Source organism: Rhopalosiphum maidis, chromosome 1 (genome assembly GCF_003676215.2).
Source record: "Rhopalosiphum maidis isolate BTI-1 chromosome 1, ASM367621v3, whole genome shotgun sequence".
In the NCBI taxonomy this organism is placed as follows: Eukaryota; Metazoa; Arthropoda; class Insecta; order Hemiptera; family Aphididae; genus Rhopalosiphum; species Rhopalosiphum maidis.
In genome coordinates, this window is record NC_040877.1 from 22,743,888 (window position 1) to 22,770,826 (window position 26,939).

General features: G+C 25.7%; 1 protein-coding gene across 4 annotated transcripts in view; it reads left to right on the top strand.

Annotated features, from left to right (window-relative positions):
- Positions 1–13,875: 13,875 nt before the first annotated feature.
- Positions 13,876–26,939, top strand: part of LOC113551067 (acetylcholine receptor subunit alpha-like) — a 159,205-nt gene continuing 146,141 nt past the window's right edge. For all 4 annotated transcript variants that reach the window (XR_003405100.1, XM_026953115.1, XM_026953108.1 and 1 more), the window contains exon 1: positions 13,876–14,188. The gene's annotated coding sequence lies outside the window, so the exon portion shown is untranslated. The remainder of the gene's footprint in view (positions 14,189–26,939) is intronic.

Here is a 26,939-nt window from a genome sequence, read left to right on the forward strand (position 1 = left end):
TTAAAAAAATATATTGACCACCGTTAACCTCGACAGAAATCGTTGTAATTTATTACAGCTTATAGATTTTTCTTCCTTTTTTTCCTCTGATATATGAAAAATCAGTAATAAATATTTATTTAAAGCTTTACAAACAATGTAATACAGTTTAATAATATTTTTAAAAACAATCAATTTAGGTAAAAATAATTAAACATTATATAATATTATAAACATCGTTCTTAAAGTTGTGTTGGATTTCGAGCAGAACGAGTGCATTACACCCGGTTTCGACAGTAGCGTCGGCCGCGCCTATATTACTATTATAATGTCGATAGAGTTAAATATATTATTTTATTTTAAAGTTATAGGGATTGTTTTAGAGCATCATGAAATGTACAAAAATACAGAGCGTACACGCACGTTCATAATATTATCAATGATATTATGGCCACTATTATATGCATCTATCCCAAATCAGCATAAAACAAACTTCGTTCGTTTAACACTTACATATCATTTCAATATCCCCACGTCATCGTCGACTGCTAGAGACACCACCCTAATTACATGATAATATCATGTCGCCCCGTTAAGACAATACAGAGACTATTTGGGTTGGTAGGTATGCATTATTATTGTTATATTACGTATATATATTTAGACAATCGTAACAACTCAGCTGCTCTCTAAAGAACACACGTATAATATTTACACTGCACGCCGTAATAAATACAGCGATCGCGAATAATGACGGAATTGTAATAGTAATAATAATAATAATAATAATAATAATAATAGTATACGTAATTTATTAGATTTAAGATTATTCACACGCCTTGCTGTAGGTGTACCTCTGTGCATTATACCTACGTGGCGGAGTATATGGATATACAAGCAGGCACTTCGCTCGCACCGTCTTTAAGTATTTCGCATCACACCTCGTGCGGTTCTTTGATCGCACGCACAACAACAACAAACAACTTACGTCCCGTGCGAACGTATATATTTATATAATAATATACAATACAATATGGTTTACATTATTCAAGCTGTTTGCCATTCTGCTACATCAGTGTTAGGTTGATGTATCATGTCATGTGTGTGACTACGATTTGTCTTATCGTGTTGCAGTTCTATATTATTATATACTTGGATACCGCAATATTATATTTATATATATATATATATATATATATAAAACTATGCGTACATACGTCATATTAATATTATACATGTACAGTGTACACGATACTTATGGCTAGAACAATCAAATGTTTTTGAGGTTAAGTTAAACGAATAAAATGTATTGGTTAACAACGTTATGAAATAAAATACATATATTATTTTTACCGTTGTCGAGCGTAGGTATCATCATCGGTCTTGGTTATGGCTAGAACCATTTTAATGCAATATAGTTTTGTATTCTGATTTCTGATACTGATGCAGCTCTGTGATTAGCTAACCTATACATGGATTATAGCCGTTTTAAATGACTCTTGCTTATTTTTGACATATTTGATTTTTTATGGTATTTTTTATCTACTGATCACTTATTGATCCATCATCGTGGATACATTTTGGTTATATTATTTTTAAGCATATAATATATATAAATATTTTTAACACATTTGTATAGTGAATTTATTTTGAGAACACTTAGGATTTTTTGAGATTTTTAAGAAATCAAATTCCAAATTTTATTCATGCTATGTTACATGTAACATGGTAATGCTTTTATGACTGTATTGAGTATATACACAAGCGGCATATATCTGCTAAACAATAACGATAATATTGTTAGTTTACTACGGTATATATTATGTATTTGGCGATCAATATTTTATAATTTAATATTATTTATCACTGAAATTGCATGAAATGCTAAAATAATATAAAACACTTTGAATAATAGCTGTATCGTTATTACCATTTATCATAAAATGTAATTACTTAACCGAAAGATAATTCGATTGATTAAGTTAAACTAAATTATCGTTTAAAACAAATGTGTTAAATTTATATTTTATAAAATATGCAAATGTATTTTTTGTATAGGTGGCTACAATTTTAAACCACGATAAAAACGATAATCTATCAATTTCCATACGAAATACCTACTCGGTAAACGAATTGATACTAATTTTATATAAATATACTTACTTATATTATAGTACAATAACTATGAATAAAAATAAAAAATACTTGAGATTTATTTTCGTTAGAAAAACTATTTATATAGATTTTGATGTCACGTTTTTTTTTAACGAATTTTAAAGTTATCAACTTCAAAAATTAAAAAAAGATGTAAAAAAAATATTGATATTTTCGTTTTTGCCAATGATACTAAATGGATACATTCATATTTTACATTTTATTAAAAACAATATTATAGAAACAAACATTATTATTTAATTTATTTTATTATATGTTGTATAAAATTTTCAAATCTTTTTAAAATGAAATTGATCAACTATGCTAGAGATTTTGATACTTATACAATTACTAATTAGAATGTATTAGATACCTAATATATGCTAATATGCATTATATTTAAGATCTATAATATTTTTAAGCGCAAATATTTATAATATTACAAACATATTTTATTTCACATTTTATATAAAAAATATATTTTCTTAAATTTGAAAATGGTAGTCAATAAGGAAATTTATATATCTTCGGATTGGATTTTAGACAATTATATATAATTATTTGAAATACATTGGTACAACTATTTGACACAATTTACAGTTGTAGTTGTCTAATCTTTAACTACCTAGAATAAAAACTTTTCTAACAAGGACATTGCAATTATTTTAAACGTGAGGTACTTACATATGTTAACATGATTAAATTTTAAGTTCATACAAACTTTATTCTTAATATGAGATATTTTAACAATATGATAAAGAAAGACAAAAAAAAAAAAAACAAAAATAGGTTACTATTTGAATGATTGTTACTTTCATGTATTTTTATAAGCACAAAATATAACGATTATGATACACGTAAGTAGCACAATTTTATTCATTTTTTTTTTATTTTAAGAAGGTACCTGGAACTTTAGAAAAGATGAGAAAAATCATGTACAATCGTTTTTACTCTCGACAGTTGAGCCATTATTATCCATCTACATCAGTTATTGACTCTGACACTGTTATTGGCAATTTTTGTAGAAAACTTAAAAATGAGAAATAATGATATATCAATAGTTTAATAAAAGAAAAAGTATCTGTCATTATATTAATTTGTATTCAATTTTTAGTTGCTTATTTTTATGACAAACAGTGGTATACAATTTATTAGACAAGATTCGATGAATTGTGCGTGATAATATTATATTATAATTTTGTTTGTGTACATATTATATTCGTGCAGTTGGCACACTACTTATCCAAGTAAATAATTCATATTAAGACCGATATTTTACTTATATGCATAATATACAATATACATTACACCGTAATAAGATGAGATGTATTCATTAACACCATTCATATATTAATAGATTCATGATATAGGAATATAATTGCCTTGTTGTCTTGACTATTATAGCGGTATTGTCTTGTAAACGCACATATTATAATTCATATCAAGATACATTTATAACAGGAGGCCTTAGTAGTTAATAATAAGTATTATTAGAGTTAGTAACTATGGTGGGTAGTAAATCTAATTATTTTCAAAATAAAAAAAATCTTGTTTGAGAATTCTTATAAAATTAAAATTAGAGTAAATTCTTAACAATAAATTATGGCACAACTACTCAAGTAGCTGCATTTTAAATATTTTTTCGTGTAACTATATTTCAAATTTTATTTGTATTCCACGCTCATAAATTTCACATTAAAATTTTAAAAGTAAGTAACCAACCTGTATTAATAATAACTAGTTTTTTAAATTAAATACGCACAACTTCATTTTTTTTTTTCGAAGAATAGTAAATACTATAATATTTTTATATTCAAATTATCGACTACTGGAAATAATATTAGATTTGAGAGATGAGCACTAATAACATTATACTATTTATTATATTTACAAGATCCAAAGATAGTTGATGTTGAAAACATAAATTGGACAATGACGAAATTATGATCAAGAAAACAGAACACTTAATAATATAATAAAATTTGAAGTATTTATAACATTAAAGTTTTGCAAAACTTCGTTTAAAATATATATAAATGTTAAGTGTTTACAAATGAAAATAACTATTTAAATAATATCAGATATGAATGTAACAAACCGTTACAGTATTATACTTTTTGTTATGAAATCAAATGTAATAAGTAATTGAAAAAAAAAAACGAATAAACATAAAAATTCAGACAAAAAATATTTCCATATATTTAAAATTATTTTAAGAATCTTGATGTTTTCCGGTGATTACATTTAAATTTAATCACACTTTACATAGGATAGTTTGTTTTAGTTAAATTCAAGACTTGGCAGATACATAGGCGTATCTGTAGTGGATTTATTCTAATATACGAGTGAATCAACCGTTTTATAGAATATTCCGAGATGGTCTGAGGACGGAAGAATGTACACTTTTTCGGCTGCCTCTTTTACTTTTTTTTCTTTTTTTTCCCTTTTCAGCGACCGCGGTTATAGACCCTTTCCTTTCGCCAACACAATTGAATGCTCTACTCTTCGTTCACGTTTATTCCGGGACCGTTTAAAATTCCACGCTCGACTCACGAGGCTCGCCGATAATTAAGTTATGCAAAACGTTTCGCATCAATCGAGATAACCGCTTTTACTGTAGAAGAATAATAATGGAATAGATTAAACGAAACTGTAATACACTGCAGTTTACATTGATCGTGACCATAACAGGAATATTATAATGAAAATAATTATAATAGTTTTATAATTACATACAATGTGATAGTAAAAAGCTGCAGACGTATATAGCGGTTATACTAACGTATAGTGAACGACTCCGATGATGGATTAATGAAAATTACATCGGTATGTATCAGTATAAGTACTCTTACATATGTTTAATTAAACATAAGCGCACGGTATGAATTATTATGGGTAAAAACTAATTTAAAAACTATAATGTGGTGATCAACGCATTTAGGTATAACCTGTATAATTTTTGAACATTGTCGGAAAAACGAAATTATATAATATCAAATGCATACGTTTAATTAATACTTCTTTTACTAAATAGTATGATTTTTAAATGAATATAAATTGGTTAATTTTAATATTAAATCGATTACGTATACACATACGGTTATTTTATTGTGGTCTAAGATCTTCTATTGTTCATTTAATCTATGAATTATTGCTATCCACAATGGCATAGATAGGTACGTTGAATTCAAATTATCATCTGTATTTCTATTGTGTCGCTCTATGCATTTATAATACTGTTCATTGCGTAATAATAATATATTAACGAATAATCGATAGCTTAATTAAGAGCTAAACGAACATGATATATGTACAGCGGGCAGTGGGGAGTCTAGGGATTTATAATAGAGTGGGTCAAATATGTTTAATGAAGCGTTTTTTATGGTCAGTTGATTGAGTTTCAAAAAATTTAATAAAAAAAAGTAGGTAGGCAAAATCTGGCAGACACAATAATAGACTGGTAGTAATAGCAAATGACAGTCAAATTACAAAGTAAAAACTGGTATAGTCCAGTGAGTTCACTTATAGATAGTAAATCAATACGTTATTACTTTAGCAACTTCTGGTTAAATAATGCTCATAATATGATAGGAATTATATTAAAATATTGAAAAATATAATAGAAATAATTATTAGTATACTTTTAAAAATAGTGTGCTTTAATTAGATTTGTAATTTGTAATTATTAACAAAGCTTCGTGTGGTAAAGTATTGTTTATTATATTATGATACGCTCTATTTAGGATTATATTAAACTTTGGCACACAAAGAGTTTATTAATAATTTAATGTCGTCCGGACATAATTATATTATGGCATTGAAAAACTAACTACATACCTAATGTATATTATAATATGTTTTCAAATAAGTAATCATCAATTTTCTCATAGAACATTTGGCTTAGGGGCCAGCTACTCACTAATTCAATTTAAATGGTTTATACTGCATTGACCCACCAAACCTCATACTGGACACGCCACTGGCAGCAGGTAAATAAATAAATATCGTTATAAAGTAGTGAAGCAGGTTTAATAGGTTTATACTTGTGATCAAACAAATTATTAATACTTATTAACTCTTGGCCTGCAAAAATATTCATCCAAAATAGTTTGTTAATCTGTTTTAATACCGTCACAAATCACAGTGAATGATCGTGTTTTATTATCTATTAATATATTATGAATTATTATAAATATAATTAGGTACCTATATCGAAATTACACCTACTTTATTATTCAAACTTTATGCTCCTTAAACTTTTTAGAATTCCTAGACTATTAATTCTAGGTTTATCCATGAATATCGCACATTGAAATAGATGACACAACTATCGTGTCAGTAAAATAAAATAATATTTATCTAAACTGAAAGTAACATATCACTGCAAAACCGTAATATTATTGTTTCAACGTGTCAAACGATTTTATTGCTGTATTATGGACTTGATCACAATAATAAAAATAAAACATTTTTTTTTTTTTTAGAATAACAAAAACTGTTCTTTTAGTATTGAAAACAACGCTATGAAAACTGTAGTGCAATAATATAAGGTACTTAATTGTTGTCGAGTCAGTGCTATTCTACGTACAAGCGCCAATATGACGGTAATTGGTTTCACCCACGAGTTCTATTATTTGTCTCTGCGACTGTTAAGTACAATACTTACTAATGGTCGGTCACTCGTCTGAAATCCGTCTTAATGGTAGAAGCTTTGATTGTTCGCCGAGTATCTAGCCGTAATCTCCCTTCGAAGTTTCAACTAGTGTATAAGTGCAAGGTAAGAACTTATATGCGCAATACTTAACTTTAAACCATTAGGTACCGAAAATATAATAGTTATATATATATATTATATTAGGCTTGTAAGCCTTTTATAAGCGCGTCAACCATCGAACTCGTAGTATATATTCTCATGTATTATTATACAGAGTGATTCTTTTAATAGTAGGTAAATACTCGTTATCTCTAAACATACTTACTATAATAAATATGGCAATACATTTTTTACTATTTTTATTCTTATTGTTTTTAATTTTTAATTTCACAATTTTTTTTCAAAATATTTTCTTGAAATAAAATAACTGTTACCTGTTAAAGGTTCGATTTGCATGGATCAAAATTAAAAAAAATATATTTTACTTATTAATATGAAATGTATTTTGTTATTAAAAAGTAAAACTTATAAATAATAATAAAAAATATGATTTTTTTCAAACATTTCTTTGATAATTCAGTAAATGAAAAACTTATAATTTTTCGAGATAATTACTATTATAAATTTATAAATTAATAATCCATAATATTATCTACGAATTATAATGCACTATATTATACCTAAATATTAACTTATTATTTTAACTTTTTAACTATTATGTTATGACCACACTATATTATATCAATACGTTTTATACTTAATATTAATCTTATTAAAAATATCAACCAAATTAATATTAATAAATTATCTTATAACATATAAGCATTCGGAAACTGTTTTGCGTTTTGATGTGTAGTTTATCGAATATTATTAACAGTTCATTTTTATAATGCTATATAACGTTAAATTACAAATTATTGAACATAGATTTATTGCATAAATTAACTTAATATTAATTTTAATTACATTTTTCTTAAATATACAAAATAATATTATATACGCTGTACACTACAAAAAATATACATTTTAACAAATGATTTAATATTATATATATTTAAAAAATTATGATATGCTTAGGAATATATTATAAACTATGTATACCATATTATATTATTCATCATAGTAAAATGTACCTATATCTACATAAACTAAGTTATTTTGTTTGAGCTCTAAAAAAATATTAAAATATATGACGTATATTATGTGCCAACACTGTTAATTCATAATAAAACGTACTACATATAATAAGAGATTGAACATTCTTATCTGAGCTTTTCTAAAATAATGATATGTAATGTATATTTAAGTGTTGTATGGTTTTAAATAAAATATTTTTATACCATAATGAATGCGATTTTAATTTTTAGTTCACTATCGATAACATGGTTATTTTTAATTATGATTTTTACGTACACTGAATTATTAAAAGCATTTACCCTAAAATAATGTGAAATCTGATACCGTTGGAAATTTTAGTTGTTTCATTATTTATGCGTGTACACTGTATATACATGCAAGTAGGTATATTATGCTCAACATTGACGTGTATGGTCATCATATAGCTGAAACCCAAATACCCTTTGTAAACATTTCTATTGTTTGCCAAATCCAGGCAGACACTCGAACGTTACATATTTAAATAATTTTCTATTTTACTTTTGATACACAATAACATGGAATTTAATCAATATTTAAAAACATTTCAATATACCTATAACTTAGGTGAAACCTAATTTTGTTTGTGATTCAATTTTCTTTAAACTTTAAACTCTTATTAATATATCATGAATGTTTAAATAATCCTAACACCGTACATTTGAAAAAGCATTATTTATTGAAACACGGTATTTTATAACAAAAGACTACGTCATAAATTTAAATATGAATACTCTAAAACTCATATATTATAATTATTTATTAATACACAATAATACTATACTAATAAAACGTAATTAAATATGAACGAATAAAAAAAAATATAAGACTATGTCCGGTAGGAATAGCCATATCTGCCTTTTCACTAAGTCAAAAGCGGCGTCTCCTACCAACACTGCAGCATCATCCCACAATGTTGACTTTTGTCCTGTGAGGTACATCACGTGATGTACCATCCTTCACGAGAAACTCCCACGCCTTAAATTTAGCTAGAGTTGAAGATAATGGTGATTTTGCGGGGGAAGATAAGGCCGGTCATTCCTATCAACTCTATTCTATAATACATCACGTTCATTATTTAACAAGTTTAACTAAATTTACTAAGTAAAACGAACCGTGTGATGTATAATTTGTAAACTGATATAATATAATGTAAACCCCAATAGGCAAACATCTAATATAATACAATATGTATATATATATATAATATTGCATATGGTTCCTGAGATCTTATTTCACTTTTGGTTTTATTAATAATATTGGCAGAGTCGTTTCTAATAATGCGTCGGAAACCGTATAGTGCTTTTAATTTCCCGGAAACGAGATTCGTTGGAAAACGCACCTACACTTGGGATATTCTGGTCAGCATTTCTCAATTACGTTTTATTTCAACACGTACACATTTATATATATATACATTCGTACTGTCTTCTGAACGTTTGCTATTGCCCTGTTGGAAAAGGAAAAAAAAGAATGCAACGTAGTTCAAGACATATATGTAAACGTATATACGTGAAGAATAAGTCATAAAAACCATAATAAAAGCCGATTTTCAAACGCAATAATTTAAATATCAAAATATTGTAACCATAAGTATTTGCTATTTCTTATAACATTTTAAGCTCGCGTGTGAAATATTTTTTAACGGAGATATCACCCAATCGTGTATAAGTACATATTTCGAATACGTATTTTATAAAACTATCACTTTAAACCGTATTATGCTCGCTGGTCATTAGCAAAGAAGTTAAAAGTTTAAACTATCAGTATACTCATCAGGACGCCTAGAATATAGAATATAGAAATTTACAGTTAATTTGTAACTTATATACGACGTACATATTTTTACGCCAACATAAACATACATCTTATCTTATAATAATGGATATGTATATTGTATATCATATTTTTTATTCAAAACGGTTTATAATCGATGAATGAATTATTAAGCGTATTATATAATATTATCGATTCATGTAATGTATAGAATAATATATTATTATAAACGAGTACCCAGTCATATAAAATCGTATGAGATAACTGCACGATAAACCAAAAATATTTTATGTATCTAAAAAAATCTATTTTCAATCCGAAATCGTCAAATACGATTGTAGTAAACACAGTTAGTGCCCATACGAATACTCGTCAATACACGTCGCAATAAAATGTGATGTGTTAGTGTTGACTGAACAAATATTTTGAACATCGCTGCATATAGTTAATATAAAAGTTAATGTGTAAAAGTATTATAGTAAAGGTGCAGTCGCTCGAATCGTCAGATCATTATAGCGAATCGTTTTCGATTAACTCACGTCGGTTGTTTTAACAGGATTGGATTGATAGAAAACAATACAATTTTGAAGTGTCTGTCTATATGTAATGTAAGAACAGTGAAAAAAAAAGACAAATAATACGATTCGAAAGAGACAAAAGTAGAAATATTGACGGCGGCGAGTGTGTATACCTTGCCTATGAGCAGTCGAAAAAAAAAATAACAATAATAGTATATATTACGTATGGTGCGTTGTCACAGTACATAGGTCACCGCATAGACTTAATAACAATTTGTATTATTATTATTGTTATGTGTATTGTTGCACTGCAGCGAACGACCCTCGTCGTCCCCTATATAAGCGCCTACAATATAATATTATAGTCTGGTGCACCGAAATGGATATATAAATGCAGTGTTAGGTTTTCCTAGAGTGCGACTCCAGCAATCCCCACCACCCTTACCCAAGCATTTTCTGTTTGCTTTTTCTCGTAATTGAAACGTATTGTGAGCAGTTTTTCTCCTGATATCTCGTATACATAAATATATATGTATATATATATATTAACGTGTAGGTACTCGAAAAGTATGTATAATATATAATTTACTTATACAATTTTTCGCTATAATACCGGTATCGACTGTCGCGGCTACTATATAGTGCCCAGAAAACTTTTCTTCCACCGAAACGCATTTTAAGAACTACATAGTAATATATTATATTATTCTATGTATGATTCATATGCATGCACTGAGTCAGGTCAAGGACATTTCAATAGGTTTTATAGTTGCAACGTGTGCCACGACGATGAAAGAAACCACCTTTAACAGCGTATACAAAAATATTGCATTTATATTACATTATAAATGCAATTTATAATATATTGGTACATTATTATATTTTCAAGAAATATAAAAGTGAATGATTAGTTTTGAAAGTTGATCGTTTGATATTATTGAAATAAATTTGTAAATTATTTTTATACAAATATAATAAAACTGCTGTACCTACTGGTATTCAATGATAAATCATTGTATAGACGAAAAATAATTGTGAATGGAGACAGTCTGTCAGCGTGTACCACTTATTTTTTTTTATTTGTATAATTGTTAGTAAATTTCTATGCATAGGTAATACATAGCTTAATATCAATTTAAATATTCCTGAAATAACACATTGTGTATGATAAAATATAAATATACTTATGTGTAGTATACTAATTTAAAGTCCGAACAAATATATTTAATTTCCAACAAAATAATCAAAATCGCTATTTCTTGTTAAAAAACCCAATTTAGTTCAAAAATTGTAAAGTTTACGAAAACAATTGAGCTCTTATATTTTTTTAGATTCCTTAATTTTAGTAAAAGCTATTTATGAGGAACATTGTATTAAATATTCAAGCTTAAGTTATAAAAATTAAATATTTTATACATTTTTAACTAAAAATAAAAATTTTACTTTTCACGAAAACTTCAAATTTTTCGTAAAAAAATATCGTGGATTTCCTTTTTTTTTTTCATTCCGATATAAACAACTTACTTATTCTTGTATTCAATTTTTGAGATTTTTGGCCGAAGACAATGTTTATGTCAACATATAACATATAAAAAAAAAGTAAAAACAAATCAAATTTCAAATGTTTATAAATAGTTCAAAAAGAGTTAATATATTTTTTAAATGCTAATTTAAACAATTGGTGAAAAATTTAATTATTTATTTTATTGTATTTTTTTGATATTTTACTAATTTTATTTTTGTTTATCTTAATTATTTAGAAAACAACTGAAAGTTTTTACTTTTAACTCCTCAAAGTATTAACTAGATTCACTTGCATATCAGAGAAAATATTCAAGCAAATTGTCTACTACTGTAAAAAGTGGTTTCAGGCACAAAAATCATACTTTCATCATTTTAAGTTTAATACATTTATATCACCGTTCAGAATATAAAATCAAATATTATATTGTTAAATTTACATACATTTATTTCAAAATAATTTACGTTATTTGTTTAAACACGAGTAAACGCATTTTATTATGCTCTACCAAGTATAGGTTTTAATATTATACCTACATTTAAAAGACGAATTATGAGTCTATTACTTAAAAATAAATTCAAAATATATTATTTCGCAGGAAAAAATGTATCCCCCAACACATTTATAAGGGATAAATGTAAATGTTGTCATATTATTCAACGGAGTGAATAACATTGATTTCCTCGAGAACGTACGTAATGTAATGTATACCCACGACCTATCTATTATATATTCATATTGATGGTTATTACAACTTGTAAGTATTATAATTTGAAAATCCTACTGACATGATATAATCTGCTCTATTGGCGGTAAAACAAAATCAAACTATTTGTGCTATAAGTTCCCAAATAACATATCATTAGGTTTCATTTTTTAGTGGACGACCACATATTGTGTAAGTAGAAATTACCTTCATGGAATAATAAAATTGAGATAGTATTTTTCAAGATGATGTTTGTATTTTTTTTTTTTTTAATGTTCTTTACGACTGACCCAATTTACAAAATTACAAATAACTCACTCTATTATTTTTGATATTTTTATTTAAAATAGTGAGTATGGCGTACTATATAGTAAACATTTGATTCACTCGAACATTGACCTATTATGCAGTATGTATACTATAATTTATATAAAAAACAGTTTATTGAAAATTACACGTATTTTTGAAATTCTGATGATTTCAGAATTATTCAATCACTATGTATTTTAAAATACTTGAAGTTTTATTTTTGCTATCTGTGTTCGGGAGTGATGTAGTTTCTCTTTCAAATGAGTACTAATCTTTTTTATTGTAAATTGTTAGTAGATGATTTATTATTTTGGCAAATGTTGATATTTTAAAATGGAATTTGAACGATTAGTTTTTGAGTTATTGATATTTATCTGCTGAGGATAATAGTTATTAGTAATGGTTTTGTATACAATGTAAAATATATGTGATATTAAATCGAGTACTTACTTGTTATTTTTTCAAACGATTTTTACAATTTATACAGTTTTAAAAATTATAAATTATTTATAACAATTAATATAATTTTAAAATCAACATAGGCCAAGTTTATGATCTATTGGAGATACTTAGCGTTTAAGGTTAACTCAGAAACTACTCCTTTAAATTTCTCGCATCACATTTTTCAAAATATATCTGCGTTTAAGTAGAAATAGTAGCCCTCATTTGAATAAAAATAATGAAATTTATACCACTACTGGATAGTCCTTCTTAAATTGTAAAAATTTAATCATACAAAAACATCGATACCGAGGTTTATTTAAAAATTCCACCGATCAGAGTATTTGAATAAATTTGTTATTACTTAAGGATCGGTGTAAAGCATGCTCGGTGAATCGTCCTGTAGCACACGTAATATCATAATATTATATAGTATTTAACGAACGATGTGTGACAAACGAAATATTATTGTCGTATTATCTTCGTCTCGCGCCCGGAAAACTATGCCGTCGATTTGTGCAGTAGTATCGCATCGCCGCCACCGTCGCGCCGCTCCGCCGAGGGGGTAGTAGAGCCCTGTCGCGCCGCCACCGGCACCGTTCGGCAGTGTGGCGCATTTCAGTAGGGCCCCACACTTGGCGTACTCTGTCGCGCACACCCGTCCGCCGCGAATACACTGTGACTACGCTGCTCCCTCGAACTCGTATTTATCTTCGTACTGACCACCCTCAACGACCACCGCCACCGATTTCGTAAAAAAATATTTTCTTTTCTACTCGAATTTTCGTCGTTTGATTTTCCATTAATTTTACCATACATTTTTTTTTTCGTTTGTTTTAAATTTCTTCAAGCTCGTGTCATATATTGTACTATAAAAATAATATCATCCTCACCTAATATAATAATATTATAATATAGTGTTTCGACCGAAACCGTACGGCCACGCCGCCGTCAATATCCGGATCGGACCGCAGGTAAAACAATATATTATAATATTGCAGACATTTTTTTTGCATATAAACCTAATAGATCATTATATTAGTTTATTTATAAGATAATATAACAGTGATATTGAACATGTAGCCGCGTTTATGACTATATATTGTATTAATATGGTGCTTGACATCGAGGGAAAATTGCAAGCCCTATTGACTCGTCCAAATTTTAAGGATTCTTAATCAAAAATACTATTTTTCAACGTTATCATTATATTTTATAAATAGGTACATCGATATTTTTAGAAAAATGTTCTGTTCAGCAGATTAAAATATATAGTTAAAAATATAAGTTGAAATTTAATAATTAGGTAATGATAATTGTGATTAGCATACAAAAATAAGAATAATTTTAAAATATATATTGTGACTAATATTGTTAAAAAAAAATACGAAAAATACTTTTGAAAATAGTATTGATAGTGCCTATTTGTATTTTTATGTTTTAAATATATTATTTTATTATACGTATTTTTCATCAAATAACGTCATGTACACTGAAAATATAATAACACAAATATAATAGTTATTCGTAGACAATATTCAATATTATGATAAGTTACACGATTCAGAAATTCGTATTTCATGTTGTGAGCTCTAGAATGATTTCAGAGTGCTATATTGCTATAAAGATCCTTAACGCCTTTTGCAATTTGTGACTATAGTTTTTCCTCGAAATACGTTTACTGTGCCCAAAATCTGATTTTCTAACAAACGGTACGTATTTACTACTTAAAGAGCTTTTATTTTTTATTTTATCTAAGACAAACACTAAAGAATATTATAGTCTTTAAGATGTATTAAATTCAGATATGGCACGGTTCAGCCAATTGAGCAGAAAGAGTAGATTTTAAGCGAAAATGGAGTACGTCGAATGATTAGGTGGCGTGGTCATTTTGCACACTTCATTAATACACCTACAAGGTTTTTAACTCATTTCAGTAATTAGCTTGGAAAGCTAAGACGTTTTTTATGTATTACCACCGACATCACACTATTATGTTATCAATTATCATATGTTTATATACGTATGTTGTAATGTTCTTATTCTTGATTAGTTATAAATAGTAACTGTGAATTTTATATAGATTTTTATTTAAGACTTGGGTTATCTCTAAATTTTAAATTTTAAATTAGTATAAGTTAAACTCAACATTTTAAATTAAACATTTTACTGTGATATTAAATTGTATTTATTTGTATATTTTAATTTTTTTAAATATTGAAAAAATAATTTGCAATAAAATGTAAAATTTTCTAACCTTTGTATATAAACTGTAAAAGTATTGTTTATGACTTAGGTAATGTATCTCTATGTAAACTTATGATAATTTTAACTAAAAACTTATGCCTTTAAGAGTCGACTCAAGTATATTAAATATTTCTCATTTTTCAATCTTTTTTTGGGTAGAGGGTTGCATCATATGCACTTACCAATTGAATAATTATTTTCTTATAACATCTAATGGATAAAATTAATTAATATTTTAGTTATGTATATTTTGGTTCACTATATTATCTATATAATCGTCCGTTTTAATAAACAAACATTTAATATACTCGTAAAGTTGTTAGTAGAACTGTATTTCAACATGACGTATTCATATATATATATATATAGAACAACGAATGAAATGAATGTATGCAAATGTATGGTAATAATTATAAGTTGCCCCCAAGTACATCATTTTAAGTGTGTTAAATATTATATTTAGTTCATAATGAGTTAAGTTTTAATTTCTTAACCCTTGATGTACGCATATTACATATATGAAATGATAATATAAAACTACATACATTTTTGTATTCAATTAATTACTGAAATGTATTACTTATTAAAATAAATGACTAAAAAAAATCTTCATAAAAAAATGTGTCATTCGACAAATATTGTAATTTATATATTAAATAAAAATAATACACTTTAAAATAAACTATACTATGAGGATCTGCCTCCTACTCGATTTGCTTACCAACCCCTCATCTCCATACGCCCTTTCACATCCCCCGGGGAGGGGTTTCTTCTCCTGTGATATAAAGATCATCGACTGCATCTTGAAATCTGATAATCTAAACAAATGATAAAATAAACAAAACTTTTTAAATAATAGAGTTTAAAGTATTTAAGTTTTTAATAATAAAAAATACCAATCTTTTTTATATGGTGGAGAGATGTTTAATAAAAATAATATAAAATAATATACTTTAGATTAGTTTAAATAGTTAAATAAAAACTAATAAGAACAGTTTTCTGGATAAATAATACTCTTACCTACTCAAGAGTTTATTAATTTCTGTTTACCTATTACTTATCAGAATAGTGACGATAATCAACTTTTAATCTGTGAAATGATATATTCAAAATTATATTGTTATCACTGTAAAAAAATCTATCAATTAAAAACTTAAAATATTATGATATACAATTTAATGAGAATTATATTAGGTATTACGTCTAAAATACCAAGCAACATTAAAATAATTAAAATCGATCGAATACAATAAAAGAGATTGTAAATATTTGAAAAACTCAAGTTTAAATTTTGAAATTTTGAAATAAATATTTAACTATTATAACCATTTTTCATACTAAATAATAATAACATAAATTAAATAACGTTGTAATATGTAATTTTATAATAATATTTGTAGCAATTTTGATAGGTGATTATAATAAAAAAAACATACAATTCTTGATTATATTATAATAATAATATATAATACATAATTGCATATAAACAGCGTTTTAAAGTGTCCTCTGACGTAGGTACACAAATATTAATAATGAAATATATAAATATTATAGGTAAGCTTGGTAAAAACTGTTTCACACTGTTCATAACGAAAAATGTCTATGGTAACATTACCTCGTGTCTTCGTTGATATTATAAATGTTTTAAGTAGATAAGTATTTTAATTCTAAACGATGAACAATGTAAAAAGAAATTTTATGTATAGATAAAAAAATGTATCGATGTTTCTACATAAATTCACATTTATTTTGTCAAGTAACAGTTGAAAAAATAGCATATTATATTAATCCCGTATAATCTATAGCTTTTAATGTTTACATTTTAAAGTATGGGGTGTTTGTAGAGTACAAAATGCTTTTGGAAAATCGTGTTTAATACACCATTTTCATTTTAGTCTCCGAGCCATGTGAAGGAGCAATTGATTTTACAACGGTATGCTGTTTTTTTCCTTCGGAAAACAGTTTTTGGATACCTATAGCTGAAGTTTTGTGAAGCTCTTAGTTTATACACATAGATTGGAAATGGAACACAGATGGTACTTTAAATAGGTCGTTTTTTATTTTCCTAGAAATCTTAAACAACTCATACAATAAACTACGAACAATCAGAAAATAATGATTTCTTTTTAGTTGTTTTAGTGTATTCAAGAAAATAATAACTTAAATGCTCAAAATTTCTACCGATCATATTTTATTTGTAATGTACCAACTTCACAATACTTTATGTTGTTTTATTTTTGAAAAAAATATAAAAACATGTACCTATATTGTTATATTTAAAATCTTATTTTATGTCTTACAATTTCTAAAACCCAACATTGAAAGATTTTTTACTATATCATTCAAAATAAATCATTAATATGTATCTAACAAATTTTTACAAAACAAATTGTTATTATGTTATTATTCATTATTCAGAATTTTTTTTTTTAATATACTTATTATTTACTTATAAAAGTAATTTTTATTTCCTTTTAATATTTTATTTAATAAATTATATTCATTTGTATTATATGTAATGGAATACATACGACATAATTGTCTATGATATTTAATTATGATTATAAAACAAAAGCTAAATTATTAAAATCAAATAAATTAAATATTATTGTTTAAAATCAAAGAAGGATGGCCATGGACATTTTTTGAAACAATTTTGAACCAAACATATACATTTAAATTTGTATATATTGTAATGATTTTCGATAAATGTATATTCATGCTAATATACTCTAATATAATAGATTAATAAAAAAATAACTAAAATAATTTAAAAGTTAAGTAAATTTTGATAACTATACTATACAATAACACTACACAGAAACCTATTAGTTTTTGCTGTTTGTAATCTTGTAAAACTTAATCATATAGATAATTTTATAAAAATAAATATTTATAAATTGACTATTTATTTAAATACGATTTAGTATTTATGTCATAAGTCGTTATACTGTTATTTTGATCATTAATCTAAAAAAATAGACAATGAAAACTGTAAATAAAAAATAATTTTAAGGAGGGAAGTGTTCTGCCATTACTTGCCTCCTTTTCACCTTCTATGTACGCCATTAACATTAAATTATCTATTTATAGTTGTAAAATTACAAATCGTTTTTCTAAAAATTGACAGTAGAATAAAAGACTGTGGAATAAGATCTATTTTTCTAATTTTAATCATATTTACCATGATATACAAAATACAAATTAAACTAGGTTTAAAAATAAAAGTTTATTCTAAAATCTCACAAAACAAATACGTGCTACAAGTTTTAAATTTTTCTGTAACGTTATACATTTTGATAAAGTATTAAATATTTTTTTTTTAAAAGGAAAAGAAAATATGTGAGTATGATTATAACAAATAAATCATGGATTTACAGAAGGTGTCCCTGAAGAATATAAAGTATGTACGAAAATAAAATATACTCCTGAAAATATGTCAAATATTTATAGTAAAAATAAGGATAGAATCTCACAATAGACGACTGTTTAACCACTATTTCAAATCAGACATGCATTATATTTGTACGTTGAATACATTATACCATTATGATAATGGATTAACGACATTATTTTTGTATTATATTAAGAATTTTTTATTTCCAATAATTTTATTTATTGGTTAATAATATTGTTAATATTAATGTTTTAAAAAAATAATTATAATATATTCAAATTTTCAATGGTTATTTGTATTACTAATTATTATAAGTAGCATATATTTTAAGTGTTATTATATTGAGTTTAAAGTAAATAAAACATAGTTCATAGAACCCGTAAGCAATGATACTAAACCATCAAATTTCCTAGTGAAATTAAATTGAATTCTCAGAATAAAATATATAGGTAGTTTAATTATATAATATTTTCTTATACTATAAGAAGTGTATTATGTATTAAATTTATTTTATATGAAAAAATGGGTAGGTATACATATTAATTTGAAATAGTTTTTATTATTTCATTATGTAACAATCTATGTCTGATAAATAATAAATTATATTTTATTTTATTATTTGAACAATTAAAAAAAAAATACAGAATATTATAATATAAATTCACTAAATGTATTGAAGTTAATAAAATCTATAAAATTATAATACTTTAGTAACTAAGCATTTTAAATTTGAATTCTATTTTTATGCATGTCGTGATAAAAGGGATGACAGCTGAAAATAAAATATTTAAAAATTAAAAAATAGTGAAAATTTCATTTTGATCGATCTAATTAGACATATTTTTGATTAAATTTCGTAAATTAAATGTATGTATATACTAAAATAATAGAGCAAATAACTTTTTGGAAAAAACTTTATTTGGATAGTGGACAATTGAAATCTGAAAAAGCCATAAAGAAATCTATTTTTATTTTTATTACATACATATTTACAATTATTAATATTATCACTTGATATTTAATAAATTACAAGTTACATAAAACTATTATACGTTTCATAATATTATTAAGTTATTAAATACAATATGGTAGTTAAAATTTATTTTTTAATCATCTATTTAAACACTAATCAAAAAATAACATACGACAACAGAAAAGTGAATAACTGATATTTACTAAGCAATCTATTTATAATTTTATAAAGGTAACTCAATTACAAGAAAAGTTTAAAACGACTATATTTTATTTTATCAACTATTATCATGTTAGTTGTATACATATATCAATACTTCATTCACAATGTCATTTGAAAAACAATGATATTAATGTATTTACATATTTTTTTTAATAATAATGTATTTATATGTACCACACTATCAGATAGTCATTGCATCCAGATAATGAAAATTGTATTTCTAATAGACATGGTTCATGAAATAGATGATAAATTTGTGAAAAGATTAATTACTTTATTTGATTAATTACTTAATGCAGGATACAGGATACATTAATACTATAATATACCTATAACATAATAGTGGCAGAGAACACTAAATTATGAAATATTAGTTGAATTAAACTAACAAAAATTTAATACAGTATAAATATTTTCCTTTGATATACATTGGTTCAATACTCATATTATATTGTATACACAAGTGTTTCTTAAAAGTAAGATTGATCGACCGTATAGTATTATTCCTTCTATGATTTTGTCTTGAAAAAATATTCATGAATCATTATTTAGATAGCATTATAATAAAATTTAATTTAATTATAATTTAAATAAATACTAAGGTATTAAACCTTTAATATTTGTATTAAATTAAATGATTTTAAACATTCATACCAATATAATTATCAATATGTAGAAATAGTAAAATTGCAATTGTTAGAATTTATATTTTAATTTTTTTAAACTATAATTTATACACAGTAGTCAAAATTTTTCAACTAAGTTTTATTAAATGAATATAATTTAATAAACTTAAATTATTATCAGAAATAATTTGTATACACAAATACAACATTTAATTTACTGTTAACAAGTCAATCTAATAATCCGATAATAATATATATTTCGTATCTAAAATCATGTTAATTTGCGTACGATTTATTACAATATTTTACATGGACAAAAACATGCCGTTATTGTGAGGTCCGATATAACGTAATATTTTTATTGTTGTACATGCGTATACATGTATATAATAATATAATAGCAAATAAAAATGTAACCATTATAAATCAAATATTTTGACACGTCTAATGTTAAAAAGTTTCCCTCGGTGCATTTAATCTGAAAAAAAATTCATCTCAAGAAACACACGTAAAACAGTGGTATTGGTTTTTTGTCTTGGATAAAAATCTTCATCTGCAAACGCGCGTACATAGCGTGAACAATGTTTTTCGGGTCATTTGCTTGTTTACTGAACCACGAGTTTCTTCAAAAAAACAATGAAAGCCGATTCTTTCATGAGCTAAACATAAATGAAAAAAAAAAAAAAAGTGAAAATGAAAATAACATAAAAAGCCCATGTGCGGTGAAACTTCGAAATGAATATGATGCAAAAATAACAACAATACCAAGTCAACTGAAAAACCGTCGGTGAATAGAAGGAGTCGTATCGCGGATTGATATCTTATGACGGATATTCAAATAGGTTCAGTTGTATTCCAAAAGAGGCTTTGAAAATTTAGTTCTGTTTTTTTAGTACCCACAAAAATGTTCATAACAGTGAAGGCATTGTGTTGATGTACATATTATGATATTATATGCGTGTCTTTTGTTTGGTAACATTTGATAGTATGTAACATTTTATAAATACGAAAAACTATAATTATACGCGAATATACTATAATAAAAACTGTATGTTAATCGAAATAAAAGTAGAAGAATATTCTATAATTTTTCCATCAAATTTCAGTCAAAATATTTTGGAGTTCTGAGCAGAGTGATGAATGTATTGATTTTACAATGATGTGTTTTTATTTATGTATATATTTTTTCTGTCTAATGACACTTTTTATAGTAAAAAAAATGTTTCGATCTTCAACTCTGATGTATATTAAACTAACAAAAAAGATCTGGTTGGCACTTTTTGAGGTAAAAATCAAAAATTCGTAGTAATTTTCTTAATAATTGAGAAAAAAACACTAAGGGTTTTAATTTATACAAAAACTTTATTTTTATATTTTTTTTTATTATTATTTTGTAGTAGTTGTTCTAAAACGAGGTATTTAAAATCTTAACCAAATATTTATATTAAGATTTTTAATACGTGTTTTCAATGAATATAAATATGATCAATTTTTTAATTTTTATAAATTTTGATAAAAAAATAAATGCTTGTTCAAAATGATGAATAACTTAACACAATTTTTTTCACATTAAGTTGTCAACACTGGAATTAAAAAAAAAGTTGACCAACAATTTATTGCACTTTTTTATGATCACTTTAAGTTAAAATTTTGACAGAATCACGATTACACTAGCAAATTGTCTTGTAGCTATTAAATTCAACATATTTAGATTAATTTTAAGAATATTTACATCACGAACCTTTTCATAAAGTTATATGGTAAGTTGGTATTTAATCAAAAGTTAAAAATAACATATGATAAAAAAAATTTAAACTATTAATTATTAATCATAAATATTTTGGTTTATAATAATAATTATTACTATTATAATGATTGCGATATTTTTCAAAAATAAATAATTTAGCCTATAGTATTGTCTGTATTAACCATTAGGTACTATTTACTATTTCATAATATAAAATTTAAATATATAATTTAATTTACTTACAGTTATAAGGTTGATAGATATTAGATCGTCTCCGATCAGAGTCGTTTTATTTACTCGTATGCAATGATTTATCATTGAATTTAAATTTAATACATTCATTATTACAGTGAGTGACCTACTTCATAACGACTGATGAGGTACTCACACTTGACATTTACTATATAGCAGAGTGGTCCCTGATGTTTTCCTTTTTATTCCCTAATAGCTATGTATTGTATATAAATACATTTTTATCATATGCGTAAATGTATATTTTGGAAAAAATAACTAAAATTTACAGTTTTGAATTATTCTCAATTCCTGACTTAAATTCATAAATCAAAATCTTATAAATATTGTATTGTTTGAGCAGATTTTTTTCATAATTTATATTGTTGATAAATCCCATAATATAATACCAAGTACTTATATTTGGCCACAGACCAAATAATAAATAATATTATTATAAATTACGAATATTTAAGTCATAAATCGTCACACGTTTTTATAAACTATTATATACACAAGAATTAGCCTTTAAATAATTAAGTCAAATTGCTATTGGTAAAATCGATTAATTATAAATATTATAATTTTTAATAATTGATAAATATGTAATTTACAAACTATAATAGTACATACTTTTTCTTTTGCCATATTGTCTTTTTATAATAGTTTTAATTTTTATTCAAATTCTGATTTTTAGAATTATTCAGTTAACTTTACGACTTTATTAAAATATATAAGATTTTATAAACCATTTAAGAAAAAAACTTTTTTTTGAATCACATATTTTTATTTTTATTTTATTAGCATAATTTAAAGCATATGATTATTTTCGAAACATTTTGATGTATCTAAAATTAAAAAAAAAAACGATGATTATAAGTGAAAATATGCCAGCTAAATTACTTTGCATAGAAGAGAGCTCTTCATCACCACGTTTTATCGTAATTTAAGAATGTATTTTAACAAGAGCATTTGTTTTGTTGTAAGGATAAGTGCGTATAGTAAAATTGGAAAAAAACATGTTAACCCTTCTTGCTTAAATGGGATAATGAAAATGCAGTGTTCTTTTATTTATTCAAAGCTTTTGCGCTATTTACATAAATGTTTGGCATTTACCACATTATTACAAGCGATAAGCAATATGTAGAGTATAATATTATATCACAATAACACAAATAATTTAACCTATATATAATTTAATTTGATGATTGTTTAACACTTTTTAAGTTCATAAAGAAAATATGGTGAAATGTATTATTATTATAACTATTATGTCTAATGATAACAATGATGTTAGCAACGTGAATGCGAACATTTTAATTTAATTAGTGTGTCATATAGTTTAATATTGTTCATGCCTTCATGTAAACGAAGTTAAATCCTGATATATTAAAATAATACATAATTCATTTTGTTTGGTTTTTTAAGTTACGATAAAATTAAAAATATTAATATGGCTTTAAAAATATTTACTTCATATTATATGGACATACGTTTAACGAAAAAATATAAGTGTTCCAAATATTTAGAAATTATAAACATAAATAATGAATAAAAACAGAAATTCAATGTTTTTTCTAGATATATTAGGAATTAGTACAAACTTCACGAACCTTGTTTTTAAAACTTATCAAAACTAAGTGAATATTAAATTAAAACACTATTTATATGTAAACTACGTGAATTTAACTTAATTTAAGTCCAGTTGATTTTATACTTTGCTCCTCGGGGTATTTTAATATAAAATATAAATTATATACATAGATAGTTGGTAGGAACTAAAATATATATATATATATCATATAGATGTATCTAACAATAATAAATTAACGACTCATTGTTTAAACAATTATTTATTTCTTCTATATATATTTATATATATATTTTTTTTTGACGTTTTGACGTTTTATAAAAACCAGTTAGTTTTGTATTATTGTAGGTTTTTTATTTATTTTTTTTTTATCACATTTTAAACTTCTACAATACTATTTGCTTGATAGGATTTGAACAAGTATAGCGTATATGATACGGGTGATACTTAAAACTTTATACAGGCTCCATGATGTGATGTGAACTTTTCTGTAAACGAAATGTGAAAATACTTCGATTTAGCTGAGCACTTTTACAATGTTTTACGTACATAATATATTACAAGTTAGATGTTCAGACGAGTGTACGAAATACCAATGGGGTGGGCGGACGAATGTAAATAGCTATTAAATAAATTATCAACTAAATAATATAGTTTCTATTGGATGTATACTATGTGGGTACGACCTTCTTCCAACATATAGTGAAAAACATGATTATGTATATGATAATATTATATCATAACGAATAATCATTAAAATAAATATCTGTTGAGAGTTTTAGTTAACTTAAAACCTGAGTGTATCATACAATTTGTTTTTAGAAGATTCATTACAAATAGTAAAAGTACCAAGTACCTATTTGATAAATTTGAAAATCAAATTAAATTATTTGAACTTCAATAGTCAATGTTTTCGACATTAAATTGTTGTTTATTTTATCAGTGCTTTATTACTTTGGAACGTCACACTAAACGGTTGTTGTAATCTGGTAATAGCCGAGTATAATTATAATAGACTTTATATTATAATATCCGTTTGATTAAGTAGCCGCAGTAGAAGATATATCTATCAGACCATTAAATTTGGGTATATATAATTATGCTCACTATTATCATAACTATAGGTACAGCAAAACTATTGTGGTTATAGCGAAAGGCAAAAATTATAACGATAAAAATATCTGCCTCCGAGTACCCCTCCCCTCCCTTTATAATAGTATTGAGTAAAATATATCACGAAACCATAACATCATAATATAACAATCGACGATACGGTAATAATATTTTATCAAATTCGGTCGCTTAATAACAAATTATGGGCTGTACGTATTATTAGATGTCCACCGCGCGTTATACTCGATTGACCGTTTTCAATTTTCCCGGCTCATTAATTTCAACCGGCGCGAACAAAGTGCGTTGGTCCACTTCCAACCCCTCCTTATACCCTCGTATCCGCGACGAGAAGACAATGTCGGAGGTGGCGGCGGTAGCGATCGGTCGTAATCCGATAAGGGCGCTGTGTACTAATTGAAGGGACTCGGTATACGCTTACATACAACGTACATATATATATATATATATATATATATATATAGGCGACTATATAAGTATTATTCGGAGACGCACAAAAGTTAATATACAGAGAATACTAGTGGACAGATGCCAACGTATATGAGAAATTGATACCTATCGGTATCGCATATATCTGTATGGAATTCACCCTCCGCCGGTGTAAAAGGACGCTTGTTGGATGGTGGGTCGGGACTGATAGTGGATATTGTGAGACGGTGTTTCACTATGTATAATATATAACACAATAATATATATATATATATATATAGGAAATATAAAGTGACGTGAGTTGAATTGTGCCCATGAAAGTCGAGTACTTAAACGTTTATCTATTGTGATCACCGTCCGCCGGCGCACATCTATTTATTTACTGTAATAATATTATATTATATATATATAAGCATTCGGGACTTTGACCTTATTTCGTTAAAGTTTAGTATCTGCGTGAACGTAAATCTTGTAATCGGTCAGATGCACAATGATTTCGATGACGATGCGTATTTAATAATACCGACCGGAATCCTCCCCTACAATTCTGTTATATCTATCGAATTAATGGCACCGATATTCACTGCCATAAGTGTAAGGGGTAAATTATTCTAGTATTTTTAATCTTGGGATAGAAAAAAGAACCACGTGGATACGGAGTTAGTTTAAGTTGGATTTAACTGTGGAGTAGTTGCTCGTTTATATTTTCAATTTTTAATTTAAAAGTGGATTAGCAATAGCGCCAATGCATCCGCTACATTCTATTGCGTCTCAGACACCCGTGGACTCTGCCGAGACTCAAAGCAGTAATCGGATACGTATTTTGGCCATCAGGCTTGTACGGTGGGAGTAATGATTATAATAATTATTATAAAGGAACAATCATTATATTGTTGTAATATTAATAAAATGTTACTGTTGCTTTTAAACTGTTACGTTTCTTACTTACTGTTGACGATTTTAAGGATAATTTAAAACGACGAAATATTCAGGCGTAGGATGGAAACTATATGACATTATTATTTATATATTATGTGTATTAAATAAACACTGTAACATAACATTTCATCTTAAATCAAACATATACGTGTGTGATAGAATTCAAAATAGCAGTCCGTCACCTTCTGCAGA